The sequence below is a fragment of the Canis lupus genome, chromosome 1 (assembly GCF_011100685.1).
Source record: "Canis lupus familiaris isolate Mischka breed German Shepherd chromosome 1, alternate assembly UU_Cfam_GSD_1.0, whole genome shotgun sequence".
Taxonomy (NCBI): domain Eukaryota; kingdom Metazoa; phylum Chordata; class Mammalia; order Carnivora; family Canidae; genus Canis; species Canis lupus.
This window is the reverse complement of record NC_049222.1, coordinates 16,814,657-16,841,245: the sequence shown is the minus strand read 5'-3', so window position 1 is coordinate 16,841,245 and position 26,589 is coordinate 16,814,657. Positions and strand designations below refer to the sequence as shown.

The 26,589-nt window shown below is 40.2% G+C and overlaps 1 protein-coding gene across 1 annotated transcript in view; it reads right to left on the bottom strand.

The window, feature by feature from the left end:
- Nucleotides 1–26,589, bottom strand: part of CCBE1 (collagen and calcium binding EGF domains 1) — a 229,023-nt gene that overhangs the window by 73,833 nt on the left and 128,601 nt on the right. The window lies entirely within an intron of this gene.

Sequence of the window (26,589 nt, the reverse complement as noted above, 5' to 3'; positions counted from 1 at the left end):
CCAGCTAGCCCCATCCCTGCAAACCTACTGATTAGTGGGGGGGAAAAAAGCTCAAATCTGATGAGTTCCTGCTAGGCTGGGACTCCGGCAGCTGACCAGATCCCTGTCTGAGAGTCCTCCTCTGTGTATTTATCATCACTCCATTCTCAACCAGTAGCAGGCACATTATTCAGTTCGTGCTTACGCACATTTGGTTATAGGGTCATCTTTAAGAAAACAAACCATTCATAACACAACTATAAACAGAACTCCGACTCACTCATTTGCTAATGGGGCTTCCCTGTTTGGCCATTATATTCACTGCTGTCTTTATCCTTCCCGTAATTTAAGGCCCACGGGTGAAACTTGCCTATTTGCCAGTGGGTCGACCAGGATGAGGAGGTCCGGACTCCCCCGCAAACAGCATAGAAAGTAGTATTGGCAGCATACGTGGCGTGGCCACAGAGTTACAGGGAGACGCCTGAATGGACAGCACGGGGGTCCCACCTGACCTGCAATAGGCAGCATGTGTGTCACTTTACCCGGATGCCCTCTCTGGCTCCCAGAGCCCACATGCCTGCTGGCAGGACCACCCAAAGGGAGGAAGAGGTGGTGCTGGGGAATTAACCGCTCCCTGGGAGCAGCTCTCAACCAAGTAGCTGGTAGCTCCCAGATGTGTCTCTAGCTTTGTACTATTCCCAGAGTTCCTGGCAGGATTAAGCCCCAAGGCACCAGAGCAGTAATTGACTTTCAGCATACCCTCAATTGGGATGGCCCACAAGTGTCCCCTGGGATCGGCTCCCAACTATACCACAGATAGATCAATTCTGGTCTCAGGGATGGCTTCTAGGGGAACCCAATACCATGTCCACCTGCTGCGTTGTTATAAAACAGTTTTCTGAGCAGGCCAGTGAAGGGCAAATTAACTCAGATCAGGCAGGCTGCTTTGAAAGCGGCCCCTCCCTGGGTCTCCGTCTCCATCCAGCTCTTTGTTCCTCCATCAAGAGCCTCACCGCAGATCAACACCCGCTCTGAGGTCATCAGACATCCTTGAAAAGGAGCATACTAGGAGGAATGGAGTAAAATAGCATGGCAATGCAGACGACGAAATAAGAGAATGACAGAGTCCCCTGGATGCATGGCTGTCTCCGTGAACAACTCTGGATAAGCTAGAAAATGTATGGCTTCCCAGAGTCTTTGTTTCAAAATTAAAATTCATTTTCAAAACTTTAAATTTTTGAGGAAAAAAAAAAAACCACTCTTTCAGTTGTAGGATTGTTAGCATGGTGTGTGGCAGGGAGAGAAGAGGAAATTTCTACCCATGCATGGATTCCCACACTTCAAATACAAATCAGCCCTGACAAGTAGGTCAGGTGAGATTGCTCATGCTAGCTGATCTGACAGGAGCAAGAATGCAGAAGACCTGTTGCTTAGAAATGGTGAAAATTGGATTACTTTGTTTTATTTTTTTAAAATATTTTATTTATTCATGAGAGACACAGAGAGACAGAGAGAAAGGCAGAGACACAGGCAGAGGGAGAAGCAGGCTCCCTTTGGGGAGCCTGATGTGGGACTTGATCCCAGGACCCCGGGATCACGACCTGAGCCAAAGGCAGGTGCTGGGAAAATTGGTTCTTTAGTGCCTGTGCTGCTGTAACAAAAATTTTTAACGGGAGGGCATAGTTGGGGAATCTCCAAGCTAGATCCTGGGACCCCTGGGTCCCAGGCACTCTTGTCGCACTTGCAAACATTTCAGAATTAATCTCCTCAGCACTGGTTTCAAACATCTACCACGTTAAACACCACCTGGTGGAGGTGCATCTCATGCTGTGGAGGGAAAGGCAACAGAGCCAGAAAGAGGACGACTTGGGCTAGTGCCGTACAACATGGGATCAGAGGAAATGTTACAGGATCTGACTGGTTATGGTACCTTCCAGTTAGCGTTCATGCAGTTGAATTAAAATTTAACCCAGATGAGAAGCAGCAGCAAGGGAACTTATTGGCTCAGACAACTGAGAAGATTTAAGGGGTGGCCTAATGCCAGGGTGTGAGAATTGCCATCAGGAGCTCTCAGTACTGCTGTTCCTGGGTTGGCTCCATTCTTCGGTTTGCTGGGTGGTTCCCTGCAGCTTCAGGCACACATCTTCACGACACCAGGTCCAAGGGTCTGACGTTTCACAGGACAACATCACCATGCAAGTTCTAGGGTTTACTCTCTCCCACTGGCCCAGACTGGGTCATGCGCCTCTTTCTGCGCCAAGCATTGTGACATTGGGGCTCATGCTTTGGCTCACGCCTCAGCCCCAGGCTCTGACCAGAACAGGAGGTCTAGTCCACTTGCTGCACTCGGAGTGAGAAAGAACAATTTCTCCAAAACCAAATGAAGATGGCATTCCTAGGAAGAGAGAGTGGATGCTCTACCATGAAAACACGTGCTGTTCACTAAATTGATAGGTTTTTGTGGAAAAAAAAAATATTTGGTGAAAAAGATTCCCTTTGGTTACTTCTAAAGTTGACAGGCATTTGAATCAATCCAGGGATATTCTCTCCTCGTCTTAAGACTTATAAAAGATTTAGATTTTAAAATTTTTATTACTATTTGGAAATGGTTAAGAACTTGGTAATTTATATTAGTATTTTATGATGGTAAATTAAGATGCCCATTGATCTAAATATATAAATCCTAGAATATAGAAAGATACAAAGAACAAGATCATCAACCATAACTGTACAACCAAGAATATCAAGTACTTGACAACTATTCTTTCATTTTATTATAATCTTAAATTTCTGGTGGCTATAAAATTTTGTTACTTTTAGACAGCATTTACTACCATAGTGTATGCTATATTTAATTGAGCTTTTAATAACCTTTGGCCTCATCTTTAAGATTTCCTTAAATTCAATGACTTGATCTGAGTTTTTGGATATATTCTTAAGAAGATTTATTTAAATGATTGAGAGGGAGGAGAGAGTGTGCACGCAAGCAGATGGAGGGGCAGACGGTGAGAATCTCAGACTCCCTCCTGAGCAAGGAGCCTGATGCGGGGCTTGAGCTCACAACTGAGGAGATCATGACCTGTGCCGAAACCAAGAGTTAGATGCTTAACTGACTGAAGTGCCCAGATGCTCCAATTTTTGGATACTTTTAAGGCTCTCTAATCATAGCAGAATAATTTGATTAGAAAACAGCTTAGTGTCCACATTTCAACTCAAAAGTAACACCTGAATCTGATCAACTTTTACCTAAAATTAATAGCTTTTAACTAAAAACCCAGGATAAATAGCTTCCATAGGAAAGATCCTGTTTCTTCAAAGGAAACGTGTCCCAAATTATTTAGGACTCGTACCATTACCAAAATTTAGACATTAAATATAAACTTTGGTGCACCACAGAGTTTTGGATTAACCAGAATTCAACACAGGCTATGTTTACCTGCTTGACTGGATAATGAGTCAATGACAATTTTAAAGGGTGAATCGTATGTTTGAACTTTCTCCAAGTGACTTCTAGCAATGGGGACTTTTCAATAGCATTGATGCATGTCAAAATATTCATGTAGGGAGGGTCAACATGTTGCAATTTTGCACACCTTTGCACACAAAGTAGCTGACAAAAGCCACAGAAGGAAACAAGATTGACTCTAAGATTCAGAATAATAATTGATTGCATTTTTCCTGACAGGATAGCATCCACCAGGAACCACATGTCTCCAATTTTCCATAATGATTTTCAGTTGAGTAGGATTTGGCTGATTGCCAAAATGAGCATCCTGCTTACCATCACTTCCTTCTCTAAAAAATGTTTGTTCAAAGCCTCAAGATCCTGACATGCTAAACACAAATACGAATTAATCAAACCTGGCACAATGCCTCTTAACCGTAGCTGTGTACATACACAGTTGGGTGTTTGTTGAAATAGTGTTTTAAAAAGTAATAGATTTTTGTTGGTTTTCAGCAGTCACAAAAGCACTATAGAGCTATTTTTCTGGAACAATATTCTCTGAATGCTGAACTTCTCCCGTTACTCGATCCATCTGTCTTCATGTCTCAGCCAGAAGTGCAGATTTTACAGTCCAAAGTGGAGTCTTTAACCCTCCCTGCCAGCAACATCTAAATCCCATGTGTTCTACTCACATTCAAATGTTGCTCCATGAGAGCTGAAATGACTATTTTAAGCAAACAAGAATTTCACTAAGTTGAAAATTAGGAGCCAAATTCCAAAAAACATTACACATAAAAATCCCCCAGCTCTTTCTTACCCAACAGAACTGTGATTTTTGGGTTTCATAATTTCAACACAACTTTTTTTTTTTTTTCCAATACGATTCCCTGGCTCTTTGTTATGGTGACATGAAATGTATTAATGAGTTATATGGATGAGTCTGAGTGAACACATCCTTCCAAAGAAAGTTACTTTTTTGGGGGGAGGGGGAGCATTTCCCCAAAATCTACAGGTCAGCAGGAAATTTGGGGGATAGCATGTAGCCTTTATAATCAGCAGCAGACCCAAATGCTCTGCTATAGTGTCTTCTAGCTTTCTACCCCACACCTGTAGGAGCTGCCATTCGTCAAGGATTTCCTTTCTCTGTCTTTCTCTCACTCTAGACTCAGGTGAAGAAATAGGGGACTAAAAAAAAATATATTTTATTTGAATTCAAATTGCCAACATAGAGTATAACACCCAGTGCTCATTCCATCAAGTGAAGAAATAGGGGATTCAGCAAGGAATCAGATATCACCATTGGCCGGTGATTGCAAGTCATTATGCCACTTGATCTCATTTCACTTTTATTTTTTAATGCAGAGAAAATCCTACCGGAAAATCTGTAGGCTCTGCAGGATGAAAAAAATTGTTAGAAATTCTATTTTTAAAAGACTAAATTCATTGGACTTAGTGAACTTTGAGAAAAAAATTTAATGCTTAAAAAATACTACTACATGGTGATTATATAAAGTTGGAAAAGGTAAAGCATGAATAAAAAGTTCCATAAATCCTCCTTCTCATCATATATTAATACTGTGCATATCTTATTGTATAATACATATATTAAACATACATATTAAACAAAATAAGGACTGTACTCTACATGGTTTTGTTCTTGGCTTTATTTGAAAAGTCTCATACTTTCTGTCATTAAATATTTTATGAAAACATTTACTGGCTACATTATATTACATATTATGGATAAAAAACTATAATTTAACCTTTTTTCCTTTTTCCTTCTATATTTGTATAGTCTGAAGTTCTATGCTAAGATACATAATCCTTTACTAGACACCTTTTACATAAACCTTGGTTACTTATCATATATGCCTAAACAAGACTTCAAGGCTCTTGATTGCCAAATCCCTCTCCAGAAAGTTCTATCAATGAACACTCCTGTTAACATGATGTAAAAATGTCCACCCTGTCACCCTCATTGGCATTGAGTCCTCAGTTTAAAATACTATTTGCCATTTGAAGAAGCATGTACCGGGTTTCATTTTGGAGAAGTAGTGGTTGAAATCAGAGGGATCAAGACATCCCCAGCTTAGAGGTAAGCTTGAGCAGAGACCAGCAGTGGGCAGGCTACCTCAGCAGAAAGGCCGGGTGGGGTGCACACTGATAAAGTGCTGGATCCTGAAGTCAGACATTCTGAATTCAAAACCTGGCTTTGTTACTTACCAGCTGGGTGTAACTTTGTTACTTAACAGCTGGTAGTTAGATAAGATACTTAACTTTTCTGTGTCTTCATTTCTTCAACTGTATAATGGGATTAAAAAAAAAGACTATTTATTCATGAGAGACACAGAGAGAGGCAGAGACACATCCAGAGGGAGAAGCAGGTTCCGTGTGGGGAGCCCAATGCAGGATTCGATCCTAGAACCCTGGGACCATGACCTGAGCCGAAGGCAGACGCTCAACCACTGAGCCACCCAGGTGCCCCGGTTTCTTGAATTATTGATATTTTTCTTAAACACAATATTTTAATCAGATGCTTCACTACAGTGAGAAAACTCTTCCACTCTATGTCAGCTAAGTCATGGCCATGAATTGGCATTCAAGATTGTTCAAGCAAAATACCAAAAAGCCCAATTGGAATGATCTCTAGAGAGGGCTGTCTCGTTAAATACATCTGCGTACTCAGTGTTCTTCCAACATAGTAAAGGATCACAGGGTAAGCTAAATGATTTGATATTCCTCAAATCAACTTTCTGGCCACACAATTACTAACTAAAAAGAACTTCCAACTTTTCAAAAAAGAAATGACCCAGATATTGGAAATACTGCCTCATCAATGCCCCTGCTAGAGTGAAAGAGCAGAGACACATTCAAGATAAAAGTAGAAACCACATTCACTTTCAACCACACATGATCTTTTTCTCCTTCCTGTCCAAGAACCTGTGCTATTAAATCAGGCCTCTTATTAGAAAGATGAACAAGAGAAAGAGCAAAAAAAAAAAAATGTTCTCAGGGATGAAAAAAAATTATTAAGTACCCAACTGTGCATTTAAGGAGCTATGTATAAGACAAGAAGGTGACACCCTCAAATGGCACTTTATTTGGGGAGCCAAAACACACAAACATCAAATAAAGCCATTCAAGTTAGTGCCCAGCAGGGACACGAGTGATAGAGATCTGAGGGCTGCAGGCTTTCCAACAATGGGGATGTAACTGGAGCAGCAGCCCAGGAAGGGTTCTCAGACGACATGAGATCAGAACTGGGTTATTATAAGCTGTGTCTTTGACATTTCATCAAAAGACAGCAGGCGAACACAGGGATAAGTTCAAGACTGTAAAGAGTTGTTCCAGGGCTTGGAGAGAACAGAAGATGCCTATAGAATGACAGAGATATACCTTGACAGGAAGAAGAGGCCCCATGGTAGAGGGCTTTGAGTACAACACGTAGGATACTCTGATGTGGGGCGCATTGCGGGCATAGTAGTAGACTTAATAAGCACACTCACTTCAGCGTGGGACATAAGCCCATTCTGTTCTAAAGAAGGTCCCAGAAGTATATAATTGTGGAGAGACAGACCCGAAGGATAATTGTACAGTAAATACAGTGTAACAGCAAGAACATTGGAGTTCAAGGCGGGCTTTCTGAATCTCAGTCCCAACACTCCATCAGTTTACCCTCCTGACTTCAGACATCTCACTCTGGCCATCGGCCCACTGACTTCTTCATTAGAGCAGCGTGGAGTCAAATGACACAAAGTCTTTACCCTATAGTCCTAACATCTGGCTTTCATGTAATAGCATTTACCTCATGGGGTTGTTCTGAGTATAGAGTGACATAAAACTTGTAAAATGCTTATCAGCATGCCTGGTACAGAACAAGCACTCAAAGAAATCGTCAGGTGCTTTTGACATGATATCACCACTTACTATTTTAGGATTTGACTGCTTCATAGCCTCATGTGTGACTCAGTTTAACACAGAATTTATTAGACCACTGTCCATTTTTGCAAACTCAGTAATAAAGTTTACTGGTTGAGAGTCTATCTACAAAGATCTCATGATGATACATGTTTCACTTTAAAACTAGATATATTGATTATAGGATATCCTGTCTTATGCATTCTAAGGTCTCACTGTATCCTTAATATCTGAAAAAGTCCCACACACTTAAAAAATGTAAGGCACCTAGAAGCATGCCTGGTGCAGTAGCAAGCACTCCTGTATATTAACTATTATTCCTGTCCAGTCACCTCTTTGAAACAATGGACCCTCCAGGTCATCACGAGGTATGGCCCATCTCCAGTAAGGATGTGAAGATATTCCATGGGTCCTGGTATTCTAATTGAAAAACAAACAAAAGCCTCAGTAAATTAAAAACAAGGTAGGCAAGGACCCTGAACACTTTTTCTGAAGAGCTCCCATCCTGGACCCTGCCTCCAAAAACCCAACTTCAGAAGAGAGTATCGTTAAAACATCATCACAGAAACACATATGCCAGAGTAAACCTCTATGTCATTTGTTGAAATGCTGATGATTCATTCATCCCACTGACAGGTGCTGGGTCAGGTGCTGGGCGTGCTGAGCATGAGTGAGTTCTGGGCTCTATGGAGGTGGGGCACCCAAGAGGGAAAGACCCAAACCCATCAATTACTGTGCTGGTCAGCTGCAGATGGCCCCTGTCAGGGACCCAGTGGATGTGGCATCGCTTCTCCCTTTGGCCCCTAGGATAAGCATGTGCCACACCAAATGAATTTGCCTCAAAAACCTATCTCCATGTCATTTTCATCTATTAGACACCAAATAAACACTCTTGTGGCCTTCTATATATCTCTCCATTATACTCTTGTCTTTTTAGGTCTAAAAGGTCTAGAAAGCAGGACCTGTGTCAAGAAACATGGTTAACAGGCCATTTAATGCATCTCTTCCAATGATGGGGCCAGGCAGTGTGGACCTGCTTAACCTACAAAGCTGCTGGTGCTATGCTTTGCTGGGCAGGGAGAAATGGGAATTAATATTTACTAAGTATCAGTAACCTGCCTCCCATTTTCTTATAGGTTGTCTCATGTCATCCTCAAAATCCTGTGATGTATTATGACACCTAGTCCACAGACTGAAGCATTCTCACAGATTTATAGCTAACTCAGATTAATTCTAATAGCCAGAAATGAGAAGGAGTGTGAATACTTGATTGCAAAATTCATGTTCTTTCTACCATGTTAAGCCACTTCCTACTCAGAATGTAGTGATTTCTTTTTTTTTTTTTTTTTTTTTTTTTAGAATGTAGTGATTTCTGATGAAACTTTCCTCTTGAGACAACAATTATATAGGACGAAAAATTATCCTGGCCTCATCCATGCTCCTTAGAGTAGGCCTTGTCTACTTCCATCAAACCCCATCAGTGGTGCACAGGACTGCCGCATGTGCCTAGTAATTGTAACCTTCTGTCTGGCGGGTCCCCAACGCCTGCAGGCTTTAGAGCATTTCAGTCAGGGTGGAGGGAGAGCAACCAGAATAAGTAGATCAACATAAAAGGGAAGTATTGCATTTGATTATTTCCTTTTCATAATATTTTGAAATCTTGGTCTTAGTTTGTTTTTTCCCCTCCCATGCTATTCTTGGTTTTCATTTCATTATGTTTAATATATGTTCAAATACAATCTTCAGAGATAAGAAAACAAAGATTACAATTAGAAATGACATTTTATAGTGAGCACAGTAAGTCCAAAAGAAACAGACCATGAGAACTGTCAGGTGACAGTGAAGTGTTAGGGATATCCCAAGTACATGTATACGATTTTCCATTACTTTAGGAATTCTAATTTGTCTTTTAAAAAGATTTTTATTTATTCAGGAAAGACACAGAGAGACAGGCAGAGACATAGGCAAATGGAGAAGCAGGCTCCCCAAAGGAAGCCTGATGTGGGACTTGATCCCAGGACCCCTGGGACCACGCCCTGAGTCGAAGGCAGATGCTCAACCACTGAAACACCCAGGTGCCCCAATTTGTCTTTTGAAGTAGAAAATATGAATTGAAACTTAAACTGAAGCAAACTTGGTTACAACACTTAAAATAAATAAATCCTCCTACAGAAGACCAGTTATAAAGATAGATATTATAGGCAGAACACTTTCTTATATGGTTTTTAATCCTTACTTTTTCAATTTTATGTTCACACGTGCACATAAAAATATATGAACTATCGAATTAACATGCATAATTTTTCTTTTTTTAAAAAAGATTTTTATTTATTCATGAGAGACACACAGAAAGAGAGGCAGAGACACAGGCAGAGGGAGAAGCAGGCTCCATGCAGGGAGCCCGACATGGGACTCAATCCCGGGTCTCCAGGATCACGCCCTGGGCTGCAGGCGGAGCTAAACTGCTGTGCCACCAGGGCTGCCCTACATGCATAATTTTTCTAAAGAAATGTAAACACCATGGAAAAATTTATTTAATTTTCACTTTATTCATATTTGAAGCATTTTAGTGTGAAACCTACATAGAGATCAGCATTAAATTATATATTCAGTTGAAACAAATATTTATCAAATAAAGTTCTGTGTAAACATCATCCAAGTCAAAACATAGACCTTTACCAAAACCCTAAAATTCCTCTTCTGTGCCCTGTGTCTGCTAATAGTTTTTTTTTTTTTAAGTTATTTTGCTTTTCTATGTACAGAAATGTTAGATCACCTTGGTTATAATAGCCAAGTTACCCAGGTGATCCATTACATATATGGGTTATGTGTATGTGTCCACGTATTTACAAAATGACAAAAATACATTAATCCATTTACCTAAGTAAGTCATAACTTCAATTTGTAATGACAATCACCAAATGACTCTATCATCACATGTCCTGGGCATCCATGGTCTTGGGCTGATTCATGTCATTGGGAAACCTCAAACAACAGAAAAAAAAAAAACTGATTTGGAGACTCATCATCATGACTGTTTCTTTTAAAAACTGCGTGATTCATCCTTCATAAGCTGGCACATGGAAGAGGATTACATAAATGCGGGATAATGATAGAAACAGTTTGCCTAGCCATACATTCCTAAAAGTCTACTGACCTAAAAATAACACACTTGCAACATTTCATATCATGTACTAAAACTTTTGCTTGAATTTTAAAAATTCAAATTCAAAATAAAAACCATGTGTTATTTATTGCATCCCTAATCTGTGAAGCCCTGCAGCTTCACTTGTCCTTAATATTGAAAAACCCATCTTTACTTTAAAATATGTAGGATATGCCTAAAAGCTCCAAGAAGAAAACAGAAATCATTCATACACCTAACCAGCCAGACCTCTGCACTATAATATCACATATTACCCCTGTGTGTCAATTTGATCATCAGTCTGGGAGTTCCATCTTGGTCCAATATACCCATTACTTTAGGGTAAATTGCTCTGAAGCAGTGATTCTCAAGGTGTGGTCCCCAGCATCAGGGAAACTTGTTAGAAAGGTAAATTTTCAGCTCTATCCCAGACCTCCTGAATCAGAACTCTGAGGATGGAGCCAGGCCATCTGTGTTTCAACAAGCCCGCCAGTTGATTCTGATTCTCACGGACATCTGAGAACCGCTGCTTTAAAGAATGCATTCTACCCAGATTCTGTTTAGTTCCAGAAACCTCTCTGCACTCCCTTCAAAATGCATCCCAGAACTTTGTGGCCTGGAACCTAGACCTGTATAACCTGCAGTTCATAGCCTCTTTATCTCGAAAGTCACCACACTGACCATGCACATAAAAGTCAAGTACTCATTGGGTAAATGGGAAGGAGAATTCATAAGTCATGGCACTAAGATCTAGAAAGGAAAAAAAAATCCCATTTTATCCATTTTTATTCCGAAACTGAAAAATTATTCCTAAGTTTTAGAGAAGTGACTAAAACATTACACCACACTTTCTACAAAAGATTCCTTATGTCTATATAACAGACTTATGAAAACTGTACTGCAATTTCTCGGATTTTAGAGAAAGCAATTCAGAATGTTGTGGTTCTGCCTTTAGCAATAATGAAATCAATGGCATAATTAAATCTTGATACTGGAAATGTACTAAGAAATGTTGAGACTCTCAAAGTTGGTGAATGGAGACTTGAGATTTGTCAAGAGGAGGCTACTCATTAAGCACTGGCCCTCTTTTCGTAAAAAAAAGTAAGGTTTTCATCAGTAGCAATTTTAGCTATTCAAAGAATATTTATTTCATATCTACTAGGCTAGCAGAAACCCAAAACCTTGATATAACTGACTGTTGATAAGCGTGAAAGAGGAGCAACAGGATAAGCAGTAGGAACTCTCAAATACTGTGGTCATAAGTGAAACTTAGCACATTCTAGAGAGTGATATGCAAGCCTGGGAAAATTGGAAATGGGCATATTGCTACAGCAGCTCCCGTCCGAAGTGGAGGGAGGAATGCAACATGAAGAAATTCATGCACATGAGCACAAGGGTGAGTACAGAGGTACATTCCCTGTGGCACTGTTTTTCATAACTTAAAATTTTGGAAATAACCCAAAAGTCCATCAACAAGAGGGTGGATATATAAACTGTGGTTTAACGTACAGAAAAGTATCACATGTTTTGTTACAGTGAAATACAAAAAGCTGAAAGGATAGGGTCATGATACCATTTCTGTCAAGGTTTACATACTTGAAAATAATAGTGTTTATTGCTAAGGAATATATACATATACCAGCATAAAGACATTTCAGAGAAATCAAACCATACAGATTCGGGAGAGTGTGTACTTCTTCCAGGGGAAGGAGGATATGCAGACTTCAACTGTGTTTGTCATGTTTTATCATTTTTTCCAAGTGAATACAAAATGTTTTCATGGTATTCTCTAACATTTGTAAAGGCCAAATATTTCATCTAAAACTCACTTCTGAATCTAGATAGATAGGAATAGCAACCCTAGCCCTTATTAGCCCTTTGACTTTGGCCAAATTAAACCTCTGTGAGTTTTTGGTTTCTTATCTGGTACAGGAGAATTTTGAGGGTCCAAGGACATGTCATCTTTGAGGCTCTCTACTTTTTAGAAATACACATTGCATTTACTACGTTCCATACAATCAAGATATTTTAAAATAACTCACTTAGTCTTCATAATACCTCTATGAAGCAAGCACTATTATCTAGCACACAGTGGGTACTCAAGAAATCAGTGTGTCCCTTTGTTGGGCTCACCTCTTCCTTCTTCCTCGCTCTCTCCTGCAACATGACACCACCTCTAGCTCTCCTCTCTTGCCAACCAGATTCCTTCAAACGTTTCACATCATATGCAAGAAAGAGGTCTATATTCAAAAATATTAAGGACAACCCAAGAGGGAGATTTTTATGTACAAAGTTAAGGTTATGCCGGGCTGGGAACATATTGACCTTCCCAGAGAAATGGAGGGGAGGAAAAAGTGCCAGGAGAACCACAACTTGGTAATGACGATAGTACAGAAACAAAGTAAGAATGACAGACACAAACTCGTTGGAGCAAAACCATTAAATGGCCATCCTCACTTCTTGATGCTAAACAAAATAAAAGAACATGTTGTGCTTTTCTTGCTTTTGCTAGCTTATAATCTTTGCTAGTTTATAAACTAGAAAAAAGCAAATTCTCAGTGCATAGTTCCTGGGAACATTTGTGAGACTTCGGACATTGTGAGCTCAGATTTAAAAACTATCTTTTGGGCTGGGGATTTTCAACCATTAATATCATCCTTTTTATATTGGCTCTGATCCATTTTCAAAGCTGTCATTTTCTCATCTTGCCCCTAAATTTCAAATTCAGGTTCTAGAGTTCTCTTAATGGTATTTATAGTCTCTGTAGGACAAAGCAAGCCAAACCAATGTGACATATACTCGGAGTGCAGCTACCAAGTTTACTTTACCAAGCCAAAACCGTACGCAGCATTCAGTGTATTTATTCATTAGGAACCTTGCTAATCCTTCCGTTCTCAGTACGTTTTCCATCTGATCCATCAAAACTGATGTTGAACTACACGATGTACCTTAACAGGATCTGATTCACAGCCCCACCCCTTCCTATGTCCCATTGGGCAAGTCACTTAATCTCTTTGATGGCACTTTCCTCATCTGGAAAATGGAGATGATATTAGTGCTTACTTTACAGGGGCATTATGGGGACTAAATGAGCTCTTTTAAAACACTTTGAAGAGCTCATGGACTACAGTAAATGCAATATGTATTTCTGAATGAATATGGTTAGGGGGCACCTGGGTGGCTCGGTTGAACATCTGATTCTTGATTTCGGCGCAGGTTGTGAACTCAGGGTCATGGGATCAGCCTTAGGTCATGCTCTATGCGTAGCAAGGAGTCTGCTTCCCTCTCTCCCCCTCTGATCCTCCCCCAACTCTTATGTGCAAGCACTTTCTCTCTAAATTAATCTTTTAAAAAATAAATGAATATTGTTATAAATAAGCTACATTTGCAAGACAAGGTGATTCTGACAAAACATCTTGGTTTTATTAAGTATGTCTGATAGATAATACATCTGAAGATTTACAGTCCCATACAGCAGGGATGACAAGAATGATATGAGCACATTTAATACAGTACAAAATAGCTAGAGTAAAAGCTATGAAATGGATGAGTTCATTCTAAAAAACTCCACAGTAAATTTCAGATAATTTCCAAACTTCAAAGCACTTTAGAGAAATGTTCATCTTCAGTTGCCAAAACATACATGCATATTTGTTTTCTCTTCATTTCCATCTATAAATATCTCTGATAAAGCCATTATTTTTCAGTACAACTTAGCTCTATTAAACATAAACAGTTTGTATCTATTACTGAGAAACTTTCAAAAAGGAACAATGCTAAAAAACAGATATTTCAGTTTACATCTCTCAAACCCCTCACTCTTGCGTGCCTTCTATACATCGATGTTTTCTTGGCTATCTCATTTGTACTTAATTATGGGAACTACTATCCAAAGTTGCTACCCATGACAACTTGAAAATCAATGCCTAACATGAAGGAACAAGAGAAAAGAGCCAAAAGTAAATCACATGTTGTAGACACTAGTAACACTTATGGGCTCTCTCTCTCTGCTCAAGGACTAGATTGGCCTGGCAGGAAGGAATTTATGAGTCTGAGCAGACTTCTACGATGATTCCAATGATACCTGCCCTCCTGGCATTTATCCCTCTGTCATCCCCTCCCCTTGGGGTTAAGGCTGAATGTGGTGACTTGTTTCCAACCAATAGATCTAGCAAAGGTGACAGGGATGTCACTTCTGTGATCAGGCTATGAAAGACTGACATCCTTCTTGCTGGCTGGCTCTCTCTAATGCCTCCTTGGTTTGTATGCTTGATGAAGCATGCACAAGAGGCCCATTTGCAAGGGATGGAAGATGGCCTCTGGCCAACAGCCAGGGAAGAACTGAGGCCCTTCATTCAATATCCCATGAGTAACCGAATCCTGCTACCAACCATGTGATCTTGGAAGCAAATTCTTCTCCAGTTGAACTTCAAATAGACCACAGTCCATGGATGTTTTATTATAGCCTGTGAGAGGTGATGAAAGAACCCAGCTCAGCAGTGCCTGAGTAATTCACCAACAGAAACTAAGATAATAAACATGTATTAAACTGCTAAGTTTGGGGTTATTTTGTTATGCAGCAACTATTACAAGGTCTGTGAACTAGTGAAAAATCAGACAAGGCATAAAGCTATCTGCATTAATATTATTCCAATTCTCCAGAGTTACATGAATCTGACTATATCTTCTGGTTCCTCAAAATCTCTAAACTTCCATCTAGCAGTTTGGAAACTAAAGTGAGAAATTCTCCAAAGTTTCTCCCAGAGCTTGTATTGCCAGATTTGCTTTAAAACCCACATAATAGTAAAATAACCATGATTTCCAGCTTCTTTTAAATCATATTATTCCAAACTGAGAATTCTATTAATTTTACTCCTATAGTGTTTTTTCTATTTTTTAAAAAGTATTTTATTGATTTATTTACTTACTTATTTAAAAGTATTTTATTTATTCATGAGAGATAGAGAGAGACAGGCAAAGACAAAGGCAGAGGGAGAAGCAGGCTCCCCATGGGGATCCTGATGCAGGACTCGATCCCAGGACCCCAGGATCATGCCCTGAGCCAAAAGCGGATGCTCAACCACTGAGCGACTCAGGCGACCCGTGTTTTTGTTTTTTAAAGATTATTTTGTAATAATCAACAGGCTTTTTCAAGTTCTACATGCCCTTGCTCCATGGAGAATTCTGTTTGGTGAATTCTCCTTAGGGTTCACACCTCACTCACCACCACCAGAATCCTCTTTGATGCACTTGGTTGGCTTTGAAGATCAATAAATAATCTTGAATCCATAAAATTTAGACATTTTAGATAGTCTTCTCATTTCCCATGACAAATAAAAGAATGAGAACTAGGAGGCATTTATAAACAATTAACATATACTTAGTCATTGCTGCTATCTTTGAGAAACTGATGAATGTACTTTAAGCACCCCTTAACATTTCCTCCATAGAGAAAGGTAGTTTAAACGTTACGATTGTATTACTTATTTGTTTGGGATTTTGTGTTCTTCATATTATCTCTAATCCAAAGGAGTCAACAGCTCAATCTTTACCCATTATCTGAGAAAATTATATACAGGATCCAGAAAGGCAGTACAATTTAGGTCTCTCATAAATGTATTAGAATAATTCAGGGTCAAATAATGTTCCAGTGAAGTTGAATGTCACTTTTGGCCATGTTATATTTGGATTCTCACCACTTCATTAAGTAGGTGGTGAAAGAGAGGAGGGTAAAGGGTGCGGTCATTCTATTTTTGTTGTTGTTGTTGGCAGGGTGGGGGAGGTTCCTTTTTGACTTCTTACGGTGTCAAACTGTAGTGGTTTAGTTTAAAGTGCCAATATAATCCTTTCCCCCCATCAATTTTCTTTACATAACTACTTCCACAAAAGAATCCAACCTACATTGCAAGTTTTACCTCTAAATGAATTCAAGATCTAAGGGAGGTGTTGGTAAACAATGGTCCTTTTTCTATTTCTGTAAATAGTTTTATTGGGACATAGCTGCAGCCTTTATTCATATTTATCTATGGCTACTTTCATGCTATAAGAGCAGAATTAAGTAGCTGTGATAGACCACAAGGCTCATAATGTCTAAAGTAATATCCAATCTTTGCAGGAAAGGCTTGCTGACTCCTGTTCTAGAAAACCATTATAGAAATTAAGGAATCATGTTTGTCTAGCCAGTGGTTTACAGTAAATTAGGTAGCACCATTAGAAAAGTAACAAAGATAGGCTGGTTACCTCTTCCCTTGAGGCAGTGAATTTGGAGTCTAAAGAATTACATTTGAATCTTTACATCATCCCCACTGACACAGCAATCTTGAACAACTCATTCAAGTTCTTTGAGACCATTTCTCATTATACAAGATTAATATCTGACCTGTTTCTCAGGGCTGCTTAAGGACATGATATAATGTACATAGGGTAACTTTGTAAAGCACTCGTCTTTTTTCCCATTATTTTCTAGTTTGATGTCTCCTATTCAATTTGAGGAATTAAGTGGACTTAACTTGAGAATCTATTCACTTCACTTCTGTTCAGTATTTAAAAGTCAGAAAACGGGTGGCCCAGTGGTTTAGCGTCACCTTCAGCCCGGGGTGTGATCCTGGAGACCCAGGATCGAGTCCCACATCAGGCTCCCTCTTCCCTTCTTCCTCCCTCTGCCCCCTCCCCTTTCTCTTTCTCTGTCATGAGTAAATAAATAAAATCTTAAAAAAAATAAAAGTCAGAAAAGAAAATCATGAAAAATATGACGACTGGAAGCCAAAAATAAAGAGATGATGTTCATAACCATATGAAAAATCATGGGCAAAATTACAGATTAATTTATATGAAGTTTTGCAGTAATAAGAGGGGATATAGGGATCATCTGGAATCAAGGATTTACTAAGAACATGGACTTTCAAACATTCTCATTTACTTGGAGACGGGCAAGAGGAAGTGCATGCAATGGGTATCTGGATTTCAACAAGACATTTAACAATCTCTTAGAATCTCATTGAGATCAAGCTGGAAAAACATATTGTAGATGGAAGGCACTACCAAATCAATTGTTCTAAAGAGAATCAATGGATTGGTATCTACCCTTGGACTAGAATTGTTCTACATACTTATTAATGACGTGGGGTAAAAATTTTGACAAAGACTTGCTTAAAATATGTAGGTAACCTGAAAATGGGATGGATGGCAAAGGCAGAATATAAAATTTTCCATAGTATTTCACCATCTAAATATATTTTCATATCCATTTTGTGTGCTCTGCACCTCAGTAAACCACCTGTTAAATAATCTGGGCTTTACAAAACTTGGTTAAGTGGGTATCATTACTATCTTCATTTTAAGAGAGGAAACTGAATTCAGCTGATGGGTAACAGAATTGGGATTTAGTCCTGTGTTCTCATGACAAGTCTACTTTCTCTCCACCATGCATGAGCTGAGGCAGGACTCCAAAGGATCAACAGGCTGTAAAGACTAAGCCAGATCCAGTAGGATAAGTGTAATGACTTCTAAAACCCAATTTCAGGGATTCCTGGGTGGCACAGCGGTTTGGCGCCTGCCTTTGGCCCAGGGCGCGATCCTGGAGTCCCGGGATCGAGTCCCACGTCGGGCTCCCGGTGCATGGAGCCTGCTTCTCCCTCTGCCTGTGTCTCTGCCTCTCTCTCTCTCTCTCTCTCTCTCTCTCTCTCTCTCTCTCTCTCTCTGTGACTATCATAAATAAAAAAAAAATTAAAACCCAATTTCAGAAGGGTTAGAATGGGAAAGAAGGGGCTTAAGAGTAGACAATCTGCAAATGGGTATAATTTCTTAGTTAACCAGAAGTTAAGTGTGGGTTGCCCTATGGTACAGCTGCTAGAAATGAGTCAAGATAAGGTTCTTAAAATACTATTCAGCCTTAAAAAAAAGAAGGAAATCCTGTCATTTGCAACAACATGATGGACCTTGAGGGCATTATGCTAAGTGGTATAAGTCAGATCTATAAAGGCAAATCCTGTATGATCTCAGTTATATATGGGATCTAAAATAAATAAATAAATAAACCGACCTCAGAGCAACAGATTGGACTGGTGGTTGCCAGACACAGGGAGTGCGGTGGGGGTGGGGAGAGTTGGGAAAAAGTGGTCAAAAAGTAAAGTACAAAATCCCAGTGAAGTTGAATAAATTCTAGGGATATAATGTACAGTATAGTGGTTATAGTTAAATACCCCTGTTGTGTATTTGAAAGTTGTGAAGAAACTATATTTTAATCACAAGCTCTCATCACAAGAAAAAAATTATAATTGAGATTCTCAATATATACATACATCAAATCATTATGTTATACACCTTAAACTTGTACAATGTCACACACCTCAATTATATCTCTAATTATAGAATTGGAGGGGAAAGATGAGGCTTCCAAACATGTGGTACCCAGAAAGTCCTGCTGAGTGCTATTGTTTAGAGTATCTAAAGGACAGAGTTCTGGCCCAGGTGTCCATATTTAAGGATCTCTGGTAAGCTATCCAACAGAGATCAGCCGGGGGAGTGAATGGCCATGACACTGGGCCATGGGAGGAAGCGTTGAACAAAAAACACACTGAGAGGGAAGACACAGGATGATACACCTATATTCATACACATGCATTCAAACAGGTGAGGGGATGTGACCAAGAAGATACTGGACTCCTTCCAGCTCTTCTCACCAAGCAAGGTCAGAAATGAAAGAGTCAAGATATCAGGAGACATATCTGCTCAATTAAAAAAAAATCTTTCTTACAACTCGAGTTGTCCCTAAGAGAATTATACTTTCTTGGCGTAGTGTGCATCCCTTATTGCTGAACAGTACATGCATGTGCTCTTGTATTGAAAGCCTTGAAGAATTTAGGGAGTATTTGTACAGTATGAAGTTTAAGAACCTCTCCAAACATGAGATTCTAGAACGTCTATGAACCAGTTCTTCACCTAACATGACAGATTATCTGTTTTCACACAAAGGCAGAACTCTTCATGCAAACCCAAAGCACTACAGAGAAATTACCTAAACTGAAAACAATAGATTTTTTTAAAACTTCATATACATGTTTAAAAAGAATACCACTAAGGATCAGGAGAGATGATACTATCATTTTAATAGGACTGATAAGTCATTCTTAACGTTCTTGAGCTCTGTGCTCATCTCAAAAGTCAAATATACTAAAAGAGGCAAGCACTGTTTTTAAAAATTTATGTAATATTGCTGGGAAACTAGTAGCACTGCTGTAAAGAGTCTTGGCCAAGATAGTCCAAGAAAGGCAGAGTTGAAGAGTGCTTTGGAGTGGCAAAGCATCACCAACCACACACCTCTTCCTCCCCTTGGGCAGGGGTTCTTATGCCCCCAAGGGTCACTGTAGAAGTACCCCACGTAACTGAACCTCCTCTGAAGCACTGACCCACCAGCGTCTCTCTTTTCTTGGCCACAATTGGGTTCCCCATCCCTGCTAACCTCTTGAACCCCACCAGGGAGGAAGACTGATTCCTCCAAGATCCAGCCAAACCCAGGCCACCCAGAAGTGACCTCTTCCCTCTTTTTGAAAAGTTCTTCTAAATTTTTTAGGGGACAAGCCAACAAGCATAATTAGACTCCTCCTCAGGATTTTGGCTTCCTTCTCGGGAAGTCCTAGACTTTTCTAGTTCAATTCTAAAAGTTTCATACTTCCCTATACATTAATAAGCTACCCAGGGAGTACTTAAAATGCAGAGGTCAGGACCCTATCCTTGACTCAGTGTAGGGGAAATATGAGGATCCTGCATGATTTCTCCTCCCTCCCCCAGAGACCGTGGATCACACCTGGAGAAACCCTGCTACAGAATCTAGAACTCTGTGCCAACATTCATTAAACATTATTTAGGGAGTCTTACAAGTAAGATGCAAGAAAGTGTTTTTATTTTTCTTTCCACCCAAAGAAAAGACTTAAGTTTTTCTATGGCAAATATTTTAGGTTGTAAAAAGGAAATCGTTTTGTTATGCATATATGATTTTCAGATAAGTTAGGCAACATATCTTAAAAAAGAAAACAAACAAAAACCTTAGCATCATCATGTTTACCTAAGACTGAATAGTACAAGGATTCTATCCATGAAGCCAATATGTGAGACTCTAAAAGCAAGTTCAGCTTTCTCATGGTTCTGGGATTCTCAGTTTGTATTTCAATGAGCATCACCTGTCCTGCAAAGCACTGAAGATGGAACACAGGTATTTTGGAAGGAACACATTTTTCCCCCATTATAAAAATACTGAGAAAATAACACATTGCATGCTCTCTCTAAATATTATTTACATTATATAAGGTTCAAAAACTAAATGTATAAAATATCTAGCACAATAAAGATAGCACATAAATAGCTGATTAAGGTATAACAGAAACAGCGACTTTATTAAATTATATCAATGGTGTACTGGGTGCTTTTCCTAACTGCCAGAAAGAAGGGTAAATGATTATCTGGTGCTAACTTTGGTCTTGCTTGAGATTTAATGGATCTTCCTCCATGTAACTATAAACCAAGATATAACAGCCCTAAACATATTTGTCTGTTTAAAAAAAACATCTTGCCTTCAGCTGCTTTTCATTACTAAAGAAATTTTAAGGAAATGAATCCCTCTGTTATGAAATAAAAGCTCTCAGTATATTTCTATGCCATTGGTTTACCCTTGCGAAAATTGCCAGATGTGATATCATCTTGCAAATGACATCTTCAAATTAAATGAGGCTTTGTCTTGGACCTCACACAACACCTGACCTTGCAGCAGCTCTGAACTAGTAGAGAACAAGGCTTCCTCCCAGGCCCAGTGCTCTTCCACTGGTGTGGCTTAAAAAGCTCCACAGCACGGAAGCTAGCGGTATTGTTTTTTTCCTTGCTGAGGAGAGGTGGCTAAAAGAGAAAGAGGGAAGAAAGGTGGCAGGGATTTGTTCAGGTATTAGGAGGAGGAAATGCATACAAAGGCCAGCTCTCATTTACTACTCCCAGAAGTGAGTTGGGACGTTAATTAAAGGGTCCATTTGTCCATTACACCTTCCATGAAGCAACCCCGGTTTGAATCGTAACCATTCTGTGTTGGTGTCAGAAGATGTGGTGAGTAGTTTATGCTGCATTGGACATCTGACTGAACAGGTACACTGAGTCACATTTTCTAACAAGCCCTCATTCCTAATATGAAGTTTGGTTCCAGACACTGAAAAAAAATATACATATTTGTTGTTAATACATCCATTTAAAAAGCTTAAAATTAAATCATAAAAATATGCCTCTTATTAGGAATTACAAGGTATTCACCAACCTCTATTTTTCCAGAAGAGAAAATAAGTGTGAGGGCACTGAAGAGAACAAGAGGTCAAGAGAGAGACTCCACGGGCAGAGCTTCAGGTATCCAAGGAAGCTTCTACATCTTCTACTGTACCTCTGTGTACAACTGCACATGTATGCATGTACATTCATAGACACGCATGTTTTAAGGGAGCCTCCACATTTCCCCATCATGAGGGCAATGAGTACTCATCAGGAAGGAGTCCAAATAATCAGAAGTTAGTACAAAACTAAGAAGTGAAAATACACTCCCCAACCCAATTCCACTCTTTATTCTAGACCCTTTTCTCCCTCTGGTATGTATTTACCCTAAATTGTGTTGTCATGAAAAGGGTGACACAAAATGCCGATTTTTCCACTCTACAACATATCTGGATATCATTCCACATCAGCATACACTTAACTAATCTTAATATGGCTGCTGGATATTCCATAGTACAGATTTATGACAATTCATGCATTCTCTTACTGATAGGTTTTTATGTTCTAGTTCATTGCCATTATAATTACGATATATAAACATCCCTCTATAATATTCTGGGGAATTTACAGAAATATTTTTACACATAGTATTTTTATATGTAGAAGTGGAATGTGCTGGGTCATGGACATTTTACATTTTGATACATGCTGCCAAACAACCTTTTAAAAGGGCCACACTTGGGATGCCTGGGTGACTCAATGGTTGAGCATCTGCCTTCCGCCCAGAGCGTGATCCTGGGGTCCCGGGATTCAGTCCCACATCGGGCTCCCTGCATGGAGCCTGCTTCTCCCTCTGCCTCTCTCTGTCATGAATAAATAAATAAAATCTTAAAAAAAAAAAAAAAAGGCCACACTAATTTACACTTCCACCCAGAGAATACTCTCCCATAAGCTTGTTAACACCAGATTTTAACTAGATACTGCAGATTTGTCAATTTCCTAGTGAAAACAGCCTCTCACCATTTGTATTACCTTGACTGCTAACAAAATTGTGCATTTATTACACATTTTATTACTTATTACTCATCTTATTACTCACGTTCCTATTTCTTTAGTGAATGGCCTGTCATAAAGGTAGTAGGCTATTTATAATGGCGTTCTATAGTGAGTCATACCTCATGCTCATGCTCTTGTGTTATCACCTCCTACATTGGGACTGGACTTGGCCAAGTGATTTGCTCTGATCAAAAAGGTATTAGCAAGCATGACCCAAACAGAGGCTTGTTGAGAAGTGTTTACGCAGTGGGGCTGTTCCCTTTGGAAAGTTCACTCTGAGAACCCTAAGTCACCATAAAAGGGTCCAGCTTCCTTGAATGAAGGACCTCATGGGGAAAGAGATGCCTGGCTGTTCTACTCAACCCAGTTGAGGCCCCAGACATGCCAGGGAAGAAGCCAACCTGGACATTCCAGCCCACGGTGTACACCATATGGAGAAGCACCCAACTAAGCTCATCCCAGACTGTAGAACCAAGAGACATACTAAGTCAGTGTTCACTCAAACCGGTTCATTTTGGGTAGTTTGTTCAATAGCAATAGATAACAAACAAAATCTTTCAGCCACTTTAATACTTCTGATTTGTAGAAACTTGTTCTATTTGGGGAGCATTAATCCTTTATCCCATTACATAGTCTGTAAATATTTCTCCCAGGCGGCATTTTAAACATGCTAATCTGTATGCCAAAGGTTATGTAGTCAAATCTGTTAACTTTCCAGATGTTGTCTATAGAAATTTTAAGGCAATTTATTATCTAAATTGATAGAACTTCGAGTTTTCCACAGTAATCTCACTTTGTCTAATCTCTAGAGCTTCCTCCTTTCCCCTTCTTCTCAGAAGGAAAAGATTTGGATAGAATTTACTTTATACTCACTGAGGGGAAAAAATGTTATGCTACTCTAAGTTAGTTTAAACTTGTACATTTATACTTTTTGGCTTACACCAGTAATTCATTAATTTGTGGACAGTTCTGGACATAGGAGTACCTACAGGAAGCATAAAAAGTTCTTATGCACATTAAAGATACTTTTTATTGAATAAAATACAACCTAAGTTCATTAATTAATATAGTCTATCAAAATTATTAATTGGATGCTTGTATGGGGATGATTCTTTGAGGAAGCTAGGCTCACAAAGCATTAAACGATAGTCTATGGCCACCTCATGTTTACAATGTAGATAGATTGGAAGGTGAAGACAAAAGATCATAACTCAAAAGTTTGGAAGTGTGGGTGGTAAAGGGAGAAATCAGCCTGAAGAGTGGGGATGAGGAGGGAAGATCCAGGTTCCTGGAGGTGATGCCATGTGGGCTGAGTCTCCAGGACTCATGGAATTTGGAAGTGAAGGCAGTACACACATGAGTCATCAGAGAGAGGGAACTGCAGGCACATGGCCCCCCAGTGAAGGGATGTGTGCACACTACAGCAAGCTGCTTACTTTGAACCTTGGAAAGGTCATCGTGGGCCAGGTCAAGGGTAACATCCGATGCCAAGTTAGAGTGGGACTCAATTAGTTGGGAATAGCCTAATGAGATCTGGTACATGAAGAACATTGTGGGAGTAAAATGGGTTAAGGGAAAGAAGGTTTGTAAAAATACTGCAAATGCCCAAGTGAGAAGTATGTGGAGTTTGAAGCAGGAGGACTCAGACTGCAGTTAGAAAAATGGAGAGGGCGAGAGGGAGGGAGGGAGGGAGCCATTTCCATGATAGAACTCGAAGGACTTGGCAATGACTAATCACTCGTGACCTCAAAGATATTAGAAAAGAACAGCAGATAGAAATCTCAGGAATTTCCATCCATGATAAGAAATCACACATCTCGTTTAGCCCATGGCTTATACACCTGTAGGAAACAGGGTGGTATGGATTAACTGAAACTTGGCAAAAGACACACTTCACACTCTTTTAAAATCCTGGCACCAGAATGTTACCTTTGGGGTTTATCTACATATTTTGACACTCTGCCTACGCAATTCTCTCATTTCCTTCACCTCCCTGCAGAGAAAGTGAGCCCGGATGCCTCACAGGGGAGATCTTGGGAAGCAGGACCTGTGCGTGGGGATACTTCGGAAATCTGGCAATCTCATCCAGAACAGCCAATGCAATCCAGGCAAAGAATCCGGCTGGGATGGGAACAGACCATCCTCACTGGTTTCCCACCTCAAGAAACATCCTCATCTGTGGAAGACTGAATAAGCAAAGGGGATAGCTGTTCCTTCCACTGCCACCTGTGAGATCATACCTGCAGGCGGCTTCTTCCTCTGATGCCAAAAAAACTACGTTTTTTTCCTCCCTCATTTGTAGTCCTGTCCTCCTACCAACCTCTCCCTGGTAAATATTTAGGTCAAAAAGGTCGGCTAGGTCCACAGGAGAGAGGCAGCCACATGCAAGGGGAGGTGGTCCACATGTGGATTTTAAACCCTTTCAACCTCCAGATGGGGACACACACGAAGCATCTTCCTGTGGGGCTTTTCTTAGGAACATCTGGTTAAGCCAAGGAATGGCTAAGATTCACTGAATAGCTCAGGGTACGATTTATTCATCGGTTCATGTTCACCTCCAAGAAACCTTTCAGGTTCGTGAAGTGTCTTAACTGGCAGCTGGTGAGCAGAGCCCTTTGCCAAGGATATACTCTAAGCTCGAGACACAGAAGGGATCTGGGGTATCAGCTTCAAAGACAATGGAAAGAGGCAACCTGGCAACCTCTGACCAGCAGAAAATCTATGATTCTGTGCCTGATAACCAAGATCAGTAAAATCCCCTTTGCAGCTTCCTTCAGGCCAAGGAACAGAAAATTATTCTGCAGATGAGGTTAGGAATGGCATTTAGAAGGGGAGAAATGGGCTGTAACCTCTCTGAGGACACAGACACAAAGCTTGGCTCCTGCAGCTCCCATTAGGGCACTGCACACTCCACTCGTGGGAGAGTTTGCTGTTGCTTTGGGGGTAGTAATGTGTAGGCTAAATGCCTGACAACTAGGTTTTCTGATTGTAATATAAGTGCCTAAAGTCCCTGAAGCACCCATTTCATAGAAACATATTGCCAACTACACAACTGGACAAAGAGCCAAGCCAACCCTCCCATGAAGTTCTCCTTTAGAAAACCCTGGGTAATCTAGATTACTGACCGCTTGAGCGACCCTGCTTTTCCCTTCCCATGCCTTAATTCCCACTGTTATGTTTTAAATTCACCAATGAAGAGTGACCTCCTGAAGCCCTAAGCCCCCACCCTCGACCCTAGTAAATGCAGAATGCCAGATCTGCACTTCCTCTCTTGCTGTGTGGCCTCGGGCATGCCTTGTACCCTCCAGGACTTGCCATAAACCTTGTTTTTTCAAAGTTCCCTGATGGTTGTTGCTGAAGTATGCCTTGAAATCTTAAGAACCACAGGGGCCAGTGTAGCCACAATACTGGCTCAGGGCGGGGAAATGTCTGCGAGGCTCACCACAAGCAGCACAGGCCCAGGTCAGGGCCCCTGAGGCATTCCTAGCCAATAGCATCACTATCGATAGGCTGAGGCCAACACAAAACATTGTTGCCATGACAGCTACTGGATGACAACCTAGCAAGGGGAGAGAACACTCATCCATGTGAAGTAACTAATAACAGGACCAGGCAATGCAGGATTTATACAAGATGACTAGAAGAAATTCAAAGAACAGAAGTGATGGAAGGCTTGAGAAAGTGAAATCCAAGTGAATGGGTAGGGGTGGGGCACACTGGAGAGTCTTTAGGATGAAGGGTCCCCACGAACGAAGGCACAGAAGTCAACAATGAAGGGTAACGGTTTGGCAACGGGCCAGAGCAG